Source organism: Tenrec ecaudatus, chromosome 4 (assembly GCF_050624435.1).
Source record: "Tenrec ecaudatus isolate mTenEca1 chromosome 4, mTenEca1.hap1, whole genome shotgun sequence".
Classification (NCBI taxonomy): Eukaryota; Metazoa; Chordata; class Mammalia; order Afrosoricida; family Tenrecidae; genus Tenrec; species Tenrec ecaudatus.
The window spans coordinates 106720102-106732818 of NC_134533.1; the positions used below are offsets into that span (position 1 = coordinate 106720102).

Below are 12717 nucleotides of genomic sequence, written 5' to 3' on the forward strand. Positions count from 1 at the left end.
TGGAGACTATGTCAGCTACCTATTAGCCTCGGCCTGGTCATTAAGCCAAACCTTACTGTTCTAAAGTTCCCAACATGTGCGCATGCCTTATTAATAATGCATCGGCATTAGCACTTGTGATGATTATTAGGAAAGGTCGCAGCATCAGCCAGGAAAAACTTGGAGATTACATCTCGGGAGAATATTTCTTACTTAATATTTACTGCTTAAAAGAGTCCTGAGATTTTTCGAGGACAGAAAGTTCATTCACTTTGTTTTATGCTGGGTGCCACTGGATAGCCAAGCAGGGTGAAGAAATGTCATTTGCAACTTTGAATGTGTCATGATACGGAAGAAATCTAGTTAGCCTACAGAAGTTGATATAGAGATTGATGACACTAGTGATAATTCTCTCATAGGACGCTGTGTTCAAGGCTACCCCTAGCTCTAACCAAACCTTTTGCAAACTAGTGCCACTAAAATAAAAATAGGTGCATATAAGCAATAGAGTCAATCCTATCTAAAGGACCTCTCAAAAGAGGCTGTTAACCTTCATTAACCTTTACCGATCCCGGAGATGTGACTATCATGCCTGAGGTTTGCAAGCTCATGTCCAATGATAATCCAGCCATTATTACTGAAGCTCTGTCCAATGGCTGGGTGCTGGCTGAGGGCTAAGATCACAATGTAATATGACTGATAAGTAGTGTCAGCGAGAAATCCAGGACAGCAAAACTGTGGTGTGATCCCGCAGGTCAATAATGATGAAGATGTTATCAGAGCTACGCCAGCCATGCGCTGTTATTTCAATGAGAGGTGCCTGAGGGCAGTTATTTCCACACACCAGCAGACAGGCTGAATCACAATGGCCCGTGGAGTGTTTTAAATATACATCTGTCTAAAGTTCCAGCCTGCAGGGACACATTCCGTAGATTCAGGTTGGAACCCCATCTTATATACTCTGATAAAGGCTTCTAGATAGTTCAGAAGCCCAGGCAGTTTTGTAAATCCCCAAATGAGAAAGGAAATTTTTCAAAATATAAAGAACATGAATACTATCAGAAGCATTCCAGAAATCAATCTCTGGTTTTTAAAAAGTTCCCAACTTTCCATTCATCTGAAGCATCGATCCCAACATTTATTAGATCTGCCACCTTCTTTTTAGAAAAAAAGTGTCAGCGCCCCTCTGGTAATCAAAACCTTTTGTACTGTAGCTCACCGTCTAAAATAAAGTAGATAACTGTTTTTGTAGCCCCTGTGTCCCACCATTAGATCATTCGAGCACCTCCCAGAAGGCAATATCTCTCACCTCAAGAAGTACAGATCTAAAGGTTCATTAAGGTTTTAAATCTTGACTTTTAACAATCCATTTCTTCACTTGTTCCATGAGCCCCCATCCGTATCTCAGATATATTTTCACTGGTGGAATTCCAGCAATTGAAGCCACCGGTCCTGTATGAAGGCACCACACAATCTACAGGGAGAGAAAACCCTGTACCCTCTTCTGGCTCAGCATGGCAGACTGAACACACATGTTTATCTCTACTTTCCCAGAAACCTGGAGTTTGCTGAAGGTCTGACTCCATGCGAACCAAGGGAAGTAGAAAGCATGCAAATGGTGGAGGGTGACGAGCTAAGAGCTGAGGGGTCACTGACCTACAGGGGAGATAGTTTGCACTGAAATGTCAACAGACCCGGAGGGCAGCCAGATTCGGATTGCATCACCTCACAAAAGTAAATTTGGAAATTAAATTCTTTAGGTACATCTGGAGGTGGAGTTCTGGGAGGCATTAAAATAGGAAGAAAAATGGAAAGCCTGCGTAAGAAAAACTGAGACTCCCACATGTCCCAAAAGGTTAAGTGAATGTTCTTTCTTTTACTTCGCCTCGATGGAAAGTTAACTCTGAAGGCTTAGGCCATGACTTGTCTAACTAAGGGCAGGCGTGTCGCATGGCATACAGAGGGGTTAAGGACTAAGTGGAAATCTCTAGTATGAAATCCAGAACCTACACCATACTAAAAGGAAGAAATAATAATAATTTCAGGAAGGAGAGAAAACGAAAGCTACAATGTAAACATCAGAGAAGCTAAAATTCACACCTTCAGAGAAATCAGAAACGCATGTGTTTCTGCAAAATCATATGACAAATGACTCCTTCAGTAGTCAGTCACCGAGTTTCACCTTTGCTCTGCGAGTGGGCAAGTTACCTGACATCTCTGAAACAGCCTCTTTACTTACAGAATGGGTGTTACAGTAGCTAGCACCTACTTTTTGGGAATTGGAGGTGACTCGATGAGAGGATAGTCTGAAAGGATTGAGACGTGGCATTTATTCAGTAAATGTTAACTACTCTTATTTAACTCCTAAACTCCCAGCAAGGAGCATGAGTAGTATAGCAGTTAAGTCCTCAGTTGCTCACCAGAAAGATTGGCCATTTGAGTCCCCCCATTGGTTCTAAAGGATTTCATTTAATGCTTTCATAAAGATTTTTTAAGCCCATTTAGGATTTTAACTGCTAACCATCCTGAAGGACAGAACTGAGCTGCCTCCATTTGGGTCTCTAAGGCAGTAAAGGCTTACAGGAGCACACAACCCCATCTTTCTCCTACAGAGAGGCCAGTGAGTATGAAGGACCGACTTCTAGGTCAGTAGCTGCATGCTTTAACCACTCCTATCAGAGCCCCTTGATCCCCAAAGAGTTTAGCCGAGGAAGTCCTGTGAGGCAGTTCTCCTCGGACACCTAGGTCACTGTGAGTTAAGAATGTACGAGAAGGCACCAAACAACTAGATTCTATGTTAACTACTTTTATTTAACTTCTATGAATTGTTAGGTAGTATAAAGGGTTAATCCAGTGTCCAATTACCCAACAAACAAGGTAGGCACAATGAAACTTTTGTTTAACTCCAGTTTCACTTTTTGTGACCATGAAATGTGATTCTGCTTTGAGATCAGGCTGACACCTGTCCCTCCAGCCCCACAGCACCTTACTACATAATGAGAGCCCCTTTCAAATGTACTGTCCTTGATAAGGACAGGGGGCTCCGTCGGCAAGGTAAGCACAGGTTGACTGTTATCCTTACTAATCTGTTGTGAACAGTTTCACACCATGTAACAAAATCCAGGGGACACTATGCTTAGTACAGGTTAGTAAATAATCCAAAGTAAGCCTGTACTTTCTGTGTTTATTGAGCAGTTGGCCGCTAAATGAAACACTTGTCTTCTAACCAAAAGGTTAGCTTTTCCAAGTACACCCACAAGCACCTGGAGAGAAAGGCCAAGAATCCATTTCTTGAAAAGCCCATGGAACAGTCCTATTTATGGGAACACCATAAGATGGCTTCAACTCAGTAAGATTCGAGTTAACCTCTTTCCAATAATCAGCCCAGATGTTTTCATCCAAATTAGTCTGACTAAACTATCTCTTTAGCTTCCCATTTGCTTTCTTCCTAACCATTTCCAGTCATTTACCCACTTTTTGCTCTCTCTTTTTCTTGTTGGACTCTCTACTTTCCCTTCTAAATTCGATTTCCCATTCCACTCACAGCATTCATAGTGATAACTGGTTTAAAGGCATTTGAATTATTCAATATTTACAAACACATACAATTTTGAACCCTCCTACTCTGACTTTAAAGTAAAAAAATGCCTGTGAAATTTCATGTTAAATCTGACACTGGCCAAAGCTTGGATAGAGAAATGTAAAATTATGCTTGGTGATTCTTTTTTTGTTGTTGTTGCTTGAAATAGTTTATTGTATTTATGTAATATAACCTCATGGAAAATTATGGTTTGGCTTAGCTCTCTGCAACCCGCTCCTGAGCTCTGAGGAAGCTTGCCTTCTTCTGAGCTACCCAATCTTTCTTCTGGGCAAGAGACATCTTGGGACAATTCCACCTCTTCTTCTTCACATCTCTCTTAGGCTTCTTCTCATAGACCGGGTTCTCTCGTATAGTGGCATGTGTTTTCTTGTACAACTCCTCCATCATGTCAGGAGTCACGTTGTTCTTTATGTATTGAGAGAACTGTTTCTTGTAAGCATCTTCATCCTCTTCCATTAGGTAGCGCATGTAGTCGGCGACGTTCTGACCCAGGATGTGTTTTCGATGCACCTCTGCTTTGAATTCCTTGCTTTCTGAATCATAACCAGGGAATCGCTTGGTACTATGAGGGATAGACAACCCTCCGTCCTCAGCCCCCTTCAGAGCCCCAAACACTTTATTTCCAGTGGTGGTCCTGGCAAGGCCGGCATCCAGATAGCAGGTGAAGGCACCAGGTTGACCGTCAATGCTTTCCACACTGTATTCATCTCCAGTTACCTCCACTTGGCCTTCATAGATTTTGTCCATGCCAAACCTATTAAGAAGCCTGCGGGCCAGCAGCAGGCCAGTACAATATGCTGCAGCGTAATTGGTCAGGCCGACTTTCACACCGTATTTGGGAAGTTCGTGAGCATTCGCTGCACAGACAATCATGTCCCCTTCGATACGGGCATAAGCGATCTGGCAGATGATATCCCTGTTGGTTACATGAACTATCATCCTGTATTTGGGTGTATTGTACTTATTTTTATCTTGGATTACCAAGCGTTTTCGAGCATAATAATCAGTTTTGCCCTCTCGTCATCTTCTAAATTTCACTTGGTATCTCTTGAAGTAGGCCTTGTTCTTGACAACTTTAACAAACCCCATCCTGCGGGAAAGAGAGCAGTGTCCGCGGATCGCCACAGACCAACAGGGCGAGCGGCTCTACAGGGGGTGGGAAAAGGCCGAGGCCTGTGCGCAGGCACAGTATGTCTGCTTGGTGATTCTTATAAGACATCTTTAAATATTCTGTTGGGTATCCTTCAGTAATTAAACAGTTGATCTCATTTTTCCCACTACTGATGAATGACTGCTCAGAATTACTGGTATTCTCCAAATCAATCAACTGAGGACATTTCACTCTGAATTCTCGAGGAGACAAAGGGTTTATTTACCCATGTTTCATAATATGGCACCAACACGTTGCTAAAGGACTTAGCAACACTGAATCTGAACCCTAACTGCAGAGAGCAGGGAGAGAGGGACACAGTCTGTAGGGCTTAGACATGAGCCTCGAGCCAGCTGGGGAGATCAAGTCCTGCAGAATTGCTAAATTTAGCGAGACAGCCTCTTTTGTGATACACTCCGCTGTCCAAACTAAAAAGTCAGCACTGTTAAGTCAATTCCAACTCGCGGCAGACCCGTGCTGTTGCAGAATAGAACTAACTAGTGTGTTAAGTTTCTCCGTAGTGATGTCCTTTCCATGATTCTTTTCGTTTCTTTTCTTCTCCCTTACTGTTCAGTTATTTCTAAGCTACTAACATGTCCTCAGAGGGAAAAAAAATCTGATGGTAGCCACTTAAACCTCAGTATGAACAAGGTTCAATGCATAACCTCTCCTGAGGCAATTTGAATTCTAATGTAAAACCATCAAAAGTGAAGTTTTAGAAGAATTATTGGCTAAAAGAGAAGTTGGAAAAGATACAGAGGCTCGGGGGGGGGGGTCCTCCAAAAATCAAATTAAAGTATAATAACAGCAAAGAAAAAAATGACAAGAAAATCCACAAACAAAATTAATTCAGCATACACAATTATGAAAAATAAAGAAACCAATATTGTCATACACGCATGCAAAAACTAAAATGACAACAACAAATTCATACCTGTCAATAATGACACTGAACGTAAATAAGCTAAATGCACCAATCAAGACAAAATAGACTAAAAACTAAAGAATTGAAAACATATATCAAGCTAATAGCAATTAAAAAGCAGGAGTAGCAACATTAATTTCTGATAAAATACAGACTACAAATCCATCATGAGAGACAAAGATGGACATTGGATAATGATTAAATATCACCCTATGAAAAATCATCAAAATACATTAACCAAACTCCTAGAGAATTGACTAGAAGAATCAAAACCATAGTACAGTAATAGTGACTTCAATACACCAACCTCAAGGAAGGATAGAAATAAACTCAACAATGACAGTACACGTGGAATATTATCCAGAATAGACCATATGTTAGACCACAAAACAAGCCTTAATAAAATTTGAAACACTAAGGTATTACAAGCCATCTTCTCATACCATAATGCTGTAAAATTCAAAATTGGAAAATCAAAGGTAAAAATCAAGTGAACAGAGATTGAAAAACACCCTACTCTAAAATTACTGTGTAATGGAAGAAATAAAGAATTAAAAGTTAAAACTCCTTGAAATAAAGAATAAAAATGGACAATATGGACAACATCACAATGAAGCCAACTAAAATTTTAAAAAAAGAAGTAACACAATATTATGAAGGATTGTACTCCAAAAATTTGAAACCCTAGACAACATGGACAAAAGTCTACAACCACTCTCCCTACCTAAGCTAACATGGATCGATTGATATAGAAACCTCAACGGATCCATAACCTCTCATGATATGGATAGATGTGAGGATATTACCTGGAATGAATTTAGTGAGTCACAAAAGGACAAATATTGTATGAAACCACTGAAATTAAAAAGAAATTCAAGAAAAGTTTTTCAAATCAGAAGAGGCTATTTCTTGTCATTACCAGGAATACAAGAGCAGGGAAAACAATGTTATTGAAGGTACACAGGTGTTAACTTGGTGAAGGGGGGAATAACATGCAAGAGGGTGTTGGGGGTGGGTGGGTGTGTGGAAGCAGCACAAACCACTGGAGGTTTGACAAGTTGTCCTAAGTTATTAAATGTAAAAATAATGATCTGATATGTAAACCTCACTTGTTATTAGGTACCAGCAAGTGGGTTTTGACTCCTGAGCACCCCTATGTACAACAGAACAAAGCACTGCTTCGTCCTGGGACATCCTCATAATAGTTCTTATATTTGAGGCCATTGTTGCAGCTACATGTCAATTCATATGGTGGAGGACCTGCCTCTTTTTTGCTGCCACTCTATTGTACCAAGCATCCTGTCCTTTTCCAGGGTCTGATCTCACCTGATAACATCTCCAAACTACATGAAATAATGTCTGGTCATATTCGCCTCTAAGAAGCATTCAGGCTGTATTTGTTCCGAGCCAGGTTCGTTTGTTCTCTTGGCAATCCAGGGTACCTTCAGTTTTCTTTGCCAGCGCCATTCTTAAATGCATCAATTTCTCTTCAGTCTTCTTTATTCAATGCCCACCTTTCACATACATATGAGACAACTGCATATATCATTACTTGGATCAGGGGCATCTTAGTCTTCAAAGTAACATCCTTGCCCTTCAACACTTTAAGGAGGTCTTGTGCAGCAGATTCACCCAAGGTAATGTGTTCTTTCATCTCTTGACTGTCGCTTACATAAGCATTGATTGTGAATCCAGGCAAGGTGAAATCTCCAGTTGGGAAGGTTTTAATTTTTCTTTAAATTAAGTTGTATTGTGTTTCTTTATAATGACTTCTTCACTGAAAATACCTTTTTCAACAACACAAAAGGTGACTATCCACATAGACTTCTCAAGATGGAATACCCAGAAATGAAATTGACTGCATCTGTGGAAAGAGATGATAGAGAAGCTCAATATAAATAGATAAAACCAGGCCTGCCTGGGACTGATTGGAACAGACCATCAATCTTTCATACGTAAGCTCAGGTTGAAGCTGAAGAAAATTAAAATAAGTCCATGAGAGCCAAAACATGTTCTTCAGATGATTCCACTTGAATTTCAAGAACATCTCAAGAACAGATTTGCTGCGCTGAACACTGATGACAGAAGATCTGATGCACTGTGCGAGGCATCAAGAACACCATTCATGAAGAAAGTGAAAGGTCATTAAAAACTAGCAGAAAGAAACAAAAGATCAGAGGGGGTGTCAGGAAAGACTTCATCGTAGAGTAACTAAAGCACCAACCACTAAAGTTAGTGATTAATACATTGAAGAATTCTATGAATGTCTGCAATTGATCGAAAGGCAATCAAGATGGATTGACAATTATTGATGATTGGAATGCAAAAGTTGGAAACAAAGAGGAAGAAACAGTAGTTGAAAAACAAGGGTCTTAAAAGCTTGAGGGTAAACAAGCGGCCATCTATCTGAGAAGCAGCAAAGCCCACATGGAAGAACACACCAGCCTGTGCGATCACAAGGTGCCGAAGGGATCATTTATCAGGCATCAAAGAACAAAAATTCATATCATTGGGTGCCCACCTCCATGATACAATCGCTGAAGACAAATGTGGCAAAGAAAGCTGAGGGTGCCCGGCTATCAAAAGGTATAGCATCTGAGGTCTTAAAGGCTTGAAGGTAAACAAGCTGCCCTCTAGCTCAGAAGCAATAAAGCCCACATGGAAGAAGCACACCAGCCTGTGTGATCACGAGGTGTCGAAGGGATCAGGTATCAGGCATCATCAGAACAAAAAAATCTTACCATAGTATAAAGGGAGGAGTGCAGAGTGGAGACCCAAAGCCCATTTATTGGCCACTGGAGATCCCCTCGCAGAGGAGTCTAGGGGAGGAGACGAGCCAGCCAAAGTGCAATAAAGCAACAATGAAAAATACAACTTTCCTCTAGTTCCTAAATGCTTCCCCTCCCCGCCACTATCATGATCCGAATTCTACCTTACAAATCTGGCTAGACCAGAGGATGTACACTGGTACAGACAGGAACTGGAAACACAGGGAATCCAGGGCGGATGATCCCTTCAGGACCAGTGGTGTGAGTGGCGATACTAGGAGGGTAGAGGGTGAGTGGATTGGAAAGAGGGAACCGATTGCAAGGATCTACATGTGACCTCCTCCCTGAGGGATGGACAACAGGAAAGTGGGTGAAGGGAGATGTCGGACAGGGCAAGATATGACACAATAATAATTTATAAATTATCAAAGGCTCATGAGGGAGCGGGGAGCTGGAAGGGAGGGGGAAAATGAGGGCCTGATGCCAGGGGCTTAAGTGGAGAGCAAATGTTTGGAGAATGATGAGGGCAATGAATGTACAGATGTGCTTTACACAAGTGATGTATATATGGATTGTGATAAGAGTTGTATGTGCCCCTAATAAAATGATTTAAAAATAAAAAATAAATTTAAAAAGGGCCCCCCAATAAAAGTATTTTTTTAAATCAAAATGCAAAGAAATCCAAACATAAAAAAAGAAAAACCAAGCTGGCAATCACAAGATAGGATTTTGTAAGACCAATGACTTCACCCAAATACCTTTTTTCAACAACACCAAAGGTAACTAACATATGGACTTCTCCAGATCAAATACACAGAAATCAAATTGACCTGGTCTTAGAAACCCATTCATGTCGATAAGTGGGGTATGGATATATACAGACCTTATGTCACAAAGCAGTACTGAATTCTATGTAGTCTGGTAAGACTGGCTGGTCAGTGTCATCTTGGATATTGTGGAAATAAGAAAACAATTGTAAAATGTATCATGACATCTAACATAGGGAAAATAACATAGGCACTTGGAATACTCTCAGTCATTAATAAATAATCATCAGTAAAAATATCTTGAAAATAAATGGCAGTATGACTTAGCAAAATTAAGTAAATTTAAAACATGAATCTGAAACTCCTAAACTTGTGTATACAATTCTCGGGTGTCCTAGGGCCCAGCAGTTGCAGGGTACTCTACCAGATGATTAAGCTGCCAGTAGCAGATGCAGTCTCTGTCTTCCAAGAGCAGTTAAAAGGACGAGGCGATAGTTTGTGAATGATACCACTATGGCATGATCAGTTCTGTGAGAAGGAAAGCACAGAATAACATAGCTTCTAGAGTAAAATCTCTAGCCCTAGACCCAGGCAAAGCCCGGGATTCTAATCACATGAGGAAGACCAGGCGTAGGGGTGGTCTACAGAAGAGCACTTGGGGATATGTGTTGAAAAGGAGACTCGGAGTTAGGAAATGAATTCAAAAGCAATGGGCAAAAGAGAGTAGGAAATACCATTGATAAAATGTTCAAACCAAGTAAAAGACCTAAGTTGTCTAGCTAAAAATTAGACAGATAAATAACTTTGATAAAGTTCCAGTGGATCTGGCAGTTGGAGTCAAGGGTTCGAGTGTGGTCTGATTTAGATCCAGGTCAGGTCAGGACAGCTGTCATTGCCTCACCCCCAGAATTCACAGTGGCCAAGCTTTTCTGCCAAGCACTTCTGGGTGGACTTGAACCTCCTCCTGTTCAGCTAGCAATCAAGGGCATTAATTATTTGCATCACCCAGAAGAGAATCACATTTTCCACTGCCTTTGCCAAGAACTTTCTTCCCTCAATATTTGACAAGATTGGTCATAAATGAAAGACCAGTCCTTTGTCACATCAGCTTTACTGTGTTTTATTTTTTTGCAGCATTTATCAATGACTAAAATTATGTCGATGATTTACTCATTTACTTATTTCTTGTAAATTTTGAGATGTCCTGCCTCACAAGCGGCATTTAATAAACATTTGCTGAATGGTTGTTGAATGAAGGCTGGTGCCTAAGGAGCTCTGTTGGCATTGGGATGCTATCCACAAGGTCAACTGTTTGAAACTACTCACCACTCCATGGGAGAAAGACGAGACTATATCCCTGTCGAGATTTACTGTCTCAGAAACCCACAGAGGCAGTTCAGTACTGTCTATAGGGCTGCTCCGAGCGACACGGACTCAGAACTGTGATTGTGTAGCTTATTGGAAGATCTAAGGACAAATAAGAAAGCCAATGAAAGTTGAAATACAGCAGGGCATGGGAGTCTGTGAGGTGAAACAGAGTCCAAGTAATTGAAAACTGAGTAAGACCAGAGTGACTTCAAATAATCAAGGCACTGATCAATTTTAGAAATTTTATTCAGGTCTTTCTTACACAGAGTTAGATTTTTTTTAATGTTAATCTGAATTTGCTTGTGATCTCAAATGTGCCTCATCTGAACAATAACAGATCACTTCTAAGATTTCAGCACACTAATGCAAACATTGGTCCGGAATCAGGGTTTTGCTTAATACTAGCGCATGCCATCCATCTAAGATGTTGCCATGTGCATCGTATCTGATAAATTTGTTTGATCTCCCTCCAAGGTATACATGTTGGAAGGCCACATTTGCTCTTTGATTCAACAGACTCCTCAGGAGAAATTTCTTAAAATCTGTGGCTTTGGTTGTCCTTTCTAATAATTTCAAGGCTAGGCTTGTGTTCTCACAATGTCTGGGCTAATTCCTCAGTCTAGAGAAAGACAGACGAGATTGAATTAGCGTTGGTTCTTTCAACACTAATTAGGTGGCAAAGCAGACCAGCCGCTTGGCGTACAGACAGAGACTCTGCGCCCATAATTAGTCTAATGAAGGCAGGGTAGCCTCAGTCTCAGTAAGAGAAAGCCTTACGTGATCTCTGGCCGTGGCCTTTTCAAGGGCAGGGAGGTCTCCTCGTCCCTGTTGGTATTTCTGGCTCCTAACCCAAGGTAGTTTCCAACACATGGTAGATCCCCAAGAAACACTTATAAAACTCAAACACATTTCCAAGAAGGTTATTTCTAAAATTATGCTTCTGTGTGGGGCCTTTAAAGCAAAACCCGCTGCCATGGAGTTGATTCCGACTGATGGCAACCCGACAGAACGGGGTAGAACTGCTTCTGTGGGTTCCTGAGACTGCAGATCCTTATGTGAGTAGAAAGCCTCGTCGATCCCCCGTGAGGGGACCGGTAGTGTCCTGCTGACCACGATTAGCAGTCCATGCATAACCACACAACCGGGGCTGCTCTGCTGTGCCCTGAGCACAGTTTGAGTCAACGTTTTCAGTCCTTTCTTAAATAAAAAAGAGACATGCTCATCGATTTTTAATATGAGTTCAGGTGAGAAAGACATCTAATAAGATGGTTGATGAAATAAAGCTTCCACATTATCCCAACACAGTAGGAAAGTCCTTTCCTGTGGAACTTTTAATACTGGTAAGTATGGTCTCATATATTGTTGTCAGGTACCAATACAAAATGGTGAGATGAAACAAGTCAGCTAAGCAACAGTGGGTGTGACAGTCTATGGATCTTATCTTTAACTATAAGTTTAGTAGATGCTAGCTCTAAGGAAAATGCATGTTTTGGTAAAACAATATTAAGGGACTTAATACAATGATAGTATATAGCAAAGTAGATAATGCTAGAAAATTATAGCTTTAGGAACTTTCTACTCTTTCCTATAAGGTCGCTAAGAGTTGGAATCGATCCAAAGGCAGTAGGTGTGCTTGGCTCTTTAGCAACATGGGTTTGAATTGTCCAGCAGTCATATATGTGATTTTTTTCTTTAGCAGTGTGTGAGGCTAATCATCTGTTCATGAGCAGCTAACCTCCAAAACATTTTGCACTCTATAAAAAGTGATCTCTCCAGGTTCTCATATATTTGCATTGTCCTTAATGCAATACCTCAAACCTTGAATAAAACGATGGGACACATACAAAGAGCCGCTAGTGATGCTGGAAATGCTCCCCAGAAAAGTCATGACATTATAAAAAAATTGAATTATAGACTGAGGCTGGCAGCTGCATTTGCCTGCAACTTCAAGATAAATGGATCCAGTATAAGGACTATGGTGAGCAAAGAAAAATTGTGAAGCCATCAGTGTAGCTAAAAAACCAAAACAAACAAAAGTAAAACAATTTCATTTTTATAAAAGTAAAACTACCAAAAATAAATAAAACAAGTCCACTGGCTTCCGACTCATAGTGAGACACAGGGATCAGAGACTCAATCTTCATAGAAGCAAACAGCTG

At 40.8% G+C, this 12717-nt stretch overlaps 1 pseudogene; it reads right to left on the reverse strand.

Annotated features, from left to right (window-relative positions):
- Positions 1-3766: 3766 nt before the first annotated feature.
- On the reverse strand, positions 3767-4677 carry LOC142447038 (large ribosomal subunit protein uL18 pseudogene; annotated as a pseudogene).
- Positions 4678-12717: the final 8040 nt, after the last annotated feature.